Raw genomic sequence first — 6,120 nt, 5'->3', positions numbered from 1 at the left:
GTAAAGAAATGTTTCAACTCTTATTTTTATCCATTAAAATGCAAATGATGTGGAACTTTCTGTCTGATTGTTTAATCCCTTAGGAGATTTTGGATATGCAGTATGGGGTACATGTTTTCAAAGTGAATTTTTATATATCCTTCATCATCTCCCTTCCAATATGCAGAACACAATGAATGATTCATGTTAAACCAGGAAAGCATAAGGTTTGCAGAGAGTTAGAATTACCTTCCCTTCTTGATCTTCATTTGAGACAAAAGTCCATGAGATTCATGGATGATGCTATTTTGAAAACTTTAAGTAGCACTTGGTGCTACTATACCTCTTCTCTGTGTGGACAATGTCAGGATGTTAGGTAAACCCAATCTCCCATATTCCCCCTAAAGACTGTGTAATTATGCAGGAGAAATGGTCCACCCTGAAAAAGACCAGTTATTTTGTCAAAGATTTACTTGAAAGCAAAAGAAAAAAAATTTTTTTTATTTCCAAACTAATTTATTTTTCAGAGTCCAAAATGTTCTTCAAGCAGCTAGATAAAGTTGCAGTTTCTTTTAAGCCTCAAATTCAAACTCAAAGTACTGTGGGTCGAAATAGTAGATGCGGACATAGCAATTTTCACCACAGCTGCTGTAACTCTTGCCGTCAGGATGGAAGGCAACACTGTTGATGGGTCCAAAGTGACCCTTGGCTCTTCCAAACTCTTCTTCAAAGGTCAAGTGAAAGAACCTGGCTTTAAACTTACCAAGCCTGGTGGAAGTTGTGGTTACACCCATGACTTCTTGATCACCACCAAGCACCACATGGTCATAATTGGGATAAAGGGCCGCTGAGTTGATGAGTCACTCTGTCCTGAACGTCTTCTGGTGGTCAAGAGTTGTGGAGTCAAAGAGCTTGGAGGTGTTGTCTTTGGATACAGTGACAAACATGGTCATGCCCCTGGATAACTGGATGTCATTTATCTGTTGGGAGTGCTCCTTACCATTCACCAAAACCTCTCCAGACTTGGCACTGAACTGGTTGAGCTCTCCTTCCTTGTGGCCTGAGATGATGCACTCTCTCAGGGGCCCCCAAATAGCACTGGTAATCTTGGAGTCATTGCAAGGGATCTTCATGTAGGGCTCATTGCTGTCAATTTGGCTCAGGTCCCACAGGTCAAAGAAGCTTACAAAGTACCCGTAGCCCATTTGCTTGTCCATGGAGAACATGATGATGTTGCCCCCCCCAAAGTCAAAGCCACAAGTCTGGACGGCCCAGTTGGTCTTGATTAGGGCCGGTTGTTCCCCTGTTTCACAGTCCCATAAACAACAGCTGTTGTGAGCCAGTGAGGACATGCTTGGTGTCCCAATCTGCATCAACACAGCACACAGCTCCAGTGTGGCCCAGTTAGGTGCCCACCCTCTCTCCATTCACAGAGTACCATACGTTGACAATAGGGTGTTTGGCCACAGTGAAGAGGAGGTCTCCCTCACGGTTGTAATTGATATGCATAATGGACGGCTCATTGCCCTGCAGCAGGATAGGCTTCCTGCTGGCGGTTACATGTAACAACAACCTTATCAGTTAGACTGTCATTCAAAAGAACCAGTGCTGCAATCCCGAATGCACCAGTTGGAATCCATCACCTGCTCCACGATAGAAAGATGGGCAATCTCTTGCGATTAACTGCTTCTGAAAACCCATCGGAGCACCAGGTAAGGGTCATTCCAACTCAATGCTATTTATTCAACAACAAAACCATGCATTTAGTGTGGTAGATAAATATACTCCAATAATGCCAAAGAAAAATTAAGATAGCCAAAAAGTTACCAAAACTGAGCCTGTAGTTCCTTCAATACAATGGTCTTGAGGCAGCAAGGAAGGCTTGCTTTAAGTTACAGTCCTTATGGAATTGAGTTATAATTAAGCAACAGAATTGTGTTATAATACAGTGCAACAATTGTGAGAAATTTTCTTCAATTTTTAAACTAGGATTTCTTATTTTCCTTTATGATGATAATGGTGTCTGTAATATTTCATCTTATATGTGTATTATTTAATCTTATATGACCAAAAGCAAGTCAAGTTTTAAAGAGACATTCATGTGTGGATTTTTCAAAATGTTCCAAGAGGGATATATTGTAGCATTTAAAAAGGTATGATTTTTTTATACTCTTAATCCTTATCATACAACATTTGGAGAAGTAAATATTCTGTCTTAAATAGCCAATATATAAAAATTAGACTATTATATTGAATTATTTATTCCCAATCACTTCACATTTTACTTTATTCCTATCAAGCCCCATTTTTTTTTAAAAAACTGTAATGTTTAAACTAGGTGCCAAATGTAAAATGGCTCCACTGGTCAAAGTAATAAAGAGAAGAAGGATTAAAATACATTTAAGACAAATAAGAAATGCAAAAGGTGCTATTACGACAGAACCAACTAGCTCATGACAGAATGTTATAAAAACCTATACAATTAACAAACTTGAAAACCTAGATAAAATGGATAAATTTTGAGAAACACCCTGCCTAAATTAACACATACTGAGGTAGAAATTATCAACAAACCCAACAGAAATTGAAGCGATCATAAAAAAACAAGAAGAATCACCAAACCCCAAAAACCCCTGCCCAACAACAACCAAAAACTGTGACCTTATATTTTCCCTAGTGATTTCTATCAAATACTAATAGAAGAGCTGACACAATTCCTACTCACACTACTTTGGAATGTATAAAAGATTGGAATACTCCCAAATTCCTTCTGTGAAGTAATCATGACCCTAACACCAAAGTCAAGCAAAAATTGGAGGAGGGGGTAAATGCATAAACCAGTAATTTTCCTGAAAATTTACAGAGATTATAATAACAAGTGGGTATTTTTATATACCTGACATAAATATATCAGGCATGCAATGATGGTTCCACATTAGCAAATTAATTAACATAAGCCACCACATAAATAAAACAAAGGAAAAGAACCACAAGATCGCATCAGTGAACGCGGAAAAGGCTTGTGATACAGCTCAGCAGCAAAGCAGAAACCACGTGAGCTAGAAGACAATGGGATGGCATATATAGAAAGTTGAAAGAAAACAATTGCTAGCCAAAGATCCTGTACCCAGCAAAGTTCTCCATCTATTAAATATGAAGGAGAAATTAGATCCTCTGCAGAAAAGAAGAAACTTTAGAAATTTGTGAAAACAGAACCGAAACTACAAGACATTTTAAGTGAAGTCCTTCACATGGAGATGCCAAAGGAAAGTGCATGGACCATAGTAACCAGAAACAATAAAAAGACACACAGCAAAATGGCAACAGTAAATCCTGGCCTGAGAATAATCACACTTCATGGGAATGGACTAAATTTGCCAATCAAGAGAAAATGAGTAGCAGAATGGATAAAACTCAGCAACTACTTTAATTAACCATTAGAAAATAGCAGATAAAAAAAAATACCATCTTACCCAAGCAATAATAGTGATGATCAAAACCAAAACAAAATAACAAATGCTGGCAAAATTGCAACTCTCACACACTGCTAATAGGATTTTAAAATAGTATAACCAAGTCCTTCAAAACTTAAAAATAGTAATACCATATGACTTCACAATCTCACTCCAAGGTATGAATCTTAGTGAAATAAGATCTATGACATGAATATATGTATGCAAGCTATTTTCATCAAAACATTTTTTATAATGGAAAAAAGAAAGAAACAACTTTAGTGCCCATCAACAGATGAATGGCTAAAGAAACTATGGTCTGCATACACACAATGGAAATATTACTCAGTCAGTATTAAAGAATAACAAAAAATCTGAAATACAACACTAAGGGATATAGAGGATAGTATGTTGAATGACATTAAGTCAATTGTAAAAGGGCAAGTAGTATAGGTGGCCCCATTATAAATAATCAAGAAAAGGTTTTACACAGACTGAGAAGCATGTTTTGATGGTTACCGGGATGTCATTTTCTCTCTGTTCTTTGATCATTTGGAATCAACTCATAGCTGACTCTTCATGGGATTTCTGAGACTATAAATTGCACAGAAGGAGATTGTCTGTCTGTCTTCCAAGGTGCTGTGGTTGTATTAGAACCACAAGAGATAGAGGAGCAGCTTTTGGATGAGCAGGGCAGCTCCCCACAGACTAGGCATCTGAAAGCTGAACAGATGTAAGATGTGAGGTGGTGTATGGAAGTATACTCACATGCATATGTAGGCTTTACAGAAGATATTTCTTTCTACGTCTTTACATGTATATATTCAGTGTATTTGGAAGCAGGAGTGGTAACCACTTCCTAAACAGTATGCCTCTGGAAACTATGAACTTTGAGAAATGACAGTCCTTACAGAAAAGTTTCAGGTCTATTGTTCATAGGGTCGCTATGAATTGTGCTCAACTTGATGGCAATCAACAATAATAATAACATGGAAATGGACAGATTTGGTTTTTCAACTTGTTTACATTTAGAATGGATGATACTACACTGAATTTTCTGAGTTCCATCTTTTTTTTTCACTTCCAAGCTGTAATATAAAATATGATTATTTATATTTGAACCAGGAAGCTCTGGTGGCCTAGTGGAAAGAAGCTGTATTGCAATCCCAAAGGCACAGTTCAATATCACCAGCTACTTTGCCAAAGAAAGATGGACAATCTCTTTCCAAGCAATTTAACTGATTTTCAAAACCCACTGAAGAATCACTGATGTGTTGATTTCAACTCGACAGCACCACAACAACATGTTTGAACCAATTTTTTGTAATATGAGAAAATTACAGCCAACTGGAAGGGGTGAATGGTGTTTGTGTATGTGGAAAGAGTTCAGATGAAATGATACACAATTTTTGCTACAACTCTGAATTTAGTTTTTTTCCCTCTGTCTTATTCCACAGTTCTCACTACACTGTGGGTCCACCATGTAACTCCGGAATTTTTTAAAGATAATGATTAAATTTGTGTTGACCCAGTTATATGTATTAGGGAGTTGAGAAGTTCAATGCTGAGGGAAAAGACAGGGTTGGAGGCTGAGTTGTTTTGTATACTTCTTTAGATATATCTGTTTGCTTAAGAGGACAGCTTTTAAAAAATATCTCTAGATTATTCTCTCATTCTTTTATGGTAGTAACTGTTACCGAAATGGACAAGATACTGTTTGTTCACTCTGTTATAATAATCTTTGGGGAACATTATATGACATTGTTACTCTACTATCTCAATCTAAAAATTTGTAAACTGTATTTCTGTGACAACTTTTACTTATTATTTGGAAGAGAGACTCAATCTGTCAAAATTACACCTCAGTTGTAAGATTAATTACTTCTAAAGATTAAATCTCTGTACTCATCAAAAACTTTTTCCAACAACATGAAAATATCTTCTAACTGAACAAGAAGGCAGGAAGCTTTAACCCAGGTACACCAGTAAAGTGTTAAAGTGAGTTCACCTTCCCCTTCATCTCAATGCTCCTGTTCGGCATGGAACAACCAGAGAGTCGGCATTCCTATTCCCAAATGAGAGACCCACAAATAAAAAAGACAGTATCTCTGTAAAAAAAAAAAATCCCCATTGGACTAAGCCCATCATTACCCTGTCTTTTCTGGTCCCCACTGGATCGTTCTCATTTCCTTTAGCCCCTCCTTTAACTTACCAAATTGTGTAACCCTGTAATTTCATCTCTACCCATCTTCACACTTCTGCTCCCACTCCACACTCTATAGAATTCACATGTATTTTTAGTAGTTATTCTTATATTTTTACAATAAAAGAAAAAATAAAATACACACTTTTATTAAAGCAGACGGAGGTTTAATTTAGCATCAACAGCAAGGGAAATAATTCAAATGCCAAGACTATATGTTGTTGTTATTAGGTGCCATTGAGTCAACTCTCATAGTGACCCCATAAGCAAAAGATCTGAGCCTTGATTTATCCTGTGTCACCCTCATTATCTCCAACATACTCTCGGCCATTGTCATAGTCACTGTGTCAATCTATTTTCTTAAGGATCTTCCTTTCTTTTGTTGACCTCCTACTTTTCCTCGCATAGTGTAGGCCTTATCCTTCCAGATAATATGACCAAAACTAGTAAGACAAAGTTTCGCTATCCTTGCTTCTTTTTTTTTTT

General features: G+C 37.0%; 1 pseudogene; it reads right to left on the bottom strand.

Annotated features, from left to right (window-relative positions):
• Positions 1–551: 551 nt before the first annotated feature.
• LOC102872436 overlaps positions 552–6,120 on the bottom strand; it is a 7,070-nt pseudogene continuing 1,501 nt past the window's right edge.

This window comes from Elephantulus edwardii, unplaced genomic scaffold (assembly GCF_000299155.1).
Source record: "Elephantulus edwardii isolate Elephantulus edwardi_28Jun2011 unplaced genomic scaffold, EleEdw1.0 scaffold00081, whole genome shotgun sequence".
Classification (NCBI taxonomy): domain Eukaryota; kingdom Metazoa; phylum Chordata; class Mammalia; order Macroscelidea; family Macroscelididae; genus Elephantulus; species Elephantulus edwardii.
Note: the sequence above shows the minus strand (reverse complement) of the source record. Positions and strands in the feature narration are given on the sequence as shown.